At 34.4% G+C, this 1,325-nt stretch overlaps 1 protein-coding gene across 1 annotated transcript in view; it reads left to right on the forward strand.

Annotated features, from left to right (window-relative positions):
* Window positions 1-1,121, forward strand: part of LOC126184416 (mucin-5AC-like) — a 309,546-nt gene extending 308,425 nt beyond the window's left edge. The window contains exon 19 of the mRNA XM_049926804.1: window positions 1-1,121. This exon is cut by the window's left edge and continues 4,564 nt beyond it. The gene's annotated coding sequence lies outside the window, so the exon portion shown is untranslated.
* The last annotated feature ends 204 nt before the right edge of the window (window positions 1,122-1,325 follow it).

Genomic DNA, 1,325 nt, shown 5'->3' on the forward strand with positions numbered 1-1,325 from the left:
TCAGGAGAAGTGAGGCTTAAATCCCTTTCTGTTCATCCTCATTGAGGTTTTGTATTTTTTACATTAAATCACTTCAAACAAATGTCAAGGTAGTTTTTTAAATGCGGCTGTGGTGAATTTCTTTCCACTTGCCCAATATGAGCTATTTCTCTACTTCTAAAGGCCTAGATGTCAATGGAACATGAAATTTGAACATTCCTTTTGTATATCAAAACCATCAGACATGTTCTGTTACATTATATTCATTATGGGCAAGGGAAAAGTTTCAAAAATATTACTTCTGTCTCCACTGGGTGTTTCCTTAGTAACTGAAATTTTTTTGACTGTTATTGCAGCATTGTTTAACTATATTATGGAGAAAGGTTTCAAGTTCATCCTTAAAACATGTTGCACTTTGAAGGTATCAAGATGGCTTGCATTGTGTTATTTAACTATGGCAGTCAAACATTTAGACCCAAACCTTTGTCCATACTCATTAAATATTTGTCTCCTTTATTGCATTAAAACTAAACATACAGTGTTTTGCCATAGTTTCATAGGAATGACTAGTACCTGTACTCATATGTCAAAAATGTATTTTATTTTATCTTCACTAACTTACTTAAATCCAGAGACAGCGGGTGAATTTTTGCTTTCACCGCTTCATGTCCAGAGTGTATAGTCACACTAAATGTTAAAAACATCTATAGTGACATAATTTTAAATGAGGGAAAGTGTACAAGAGATGAATTTATCCAGTTTGAAATTAATAGCATTGTTTGGCTTAGAACCTGCTGGTTTTGCCTTTGTGTGCTTATGATATACTGTGTCACTCATGGGGAACAAATTTGATATCCTAACTCATTTTTAGATATTCCTCTGTAGTTGTATTTGTAGCACTGCAACATTCAGTTCATGTAAATGTAAAACTTCATCAGTGTAACAGGCTTGACAGCATCTTCTTCTCAGTATTCAGCAGTCTTTTGCAGGAATGTAGATACTATTAGTACACCACATTCACTCTGTAAGAAAGTGGAGTAATCCAAATGCCAATCACAATTTATGCCGTTCACATTTTTTTAGTCTGTTTATTTACTGTGGTTGCTGATTTTATAGATCTCCCCCCCCCCCCCCCCCCCCCTTCCCCAGTAAATTTTGCTTCTTATGTTCTCCTCTCTTTGTAATTATTCTTGGAATACTTTCTTATTTTATTTCTTAAATAAAAGAAAATGCTGCAAAATGTCTGGAATCTTTTAAGTACAAAAGTATATGAGGCATTGGCAGAGGAGCCAGATTGATTTATATGTAACACTTACTGCTCCTGAAATTATGTACTCTGGTTCTGA

This window comes from Schistocerca cancellata, chromosome 4 (genome assembly GCF_023864275.1).
Source record: "Schistocerca cancellata isolate TAMUIC-IGC-003103 chromosome 4, iqSchCanc2.1, whole genome shotgun sequence".
Classification (NCBI taxonomy): Eukaryota; Metazoa; Arthropoda; class Insecta; order Orthoptera; family Acrididae; genus Schistocerca; species Schistocerca cancellata.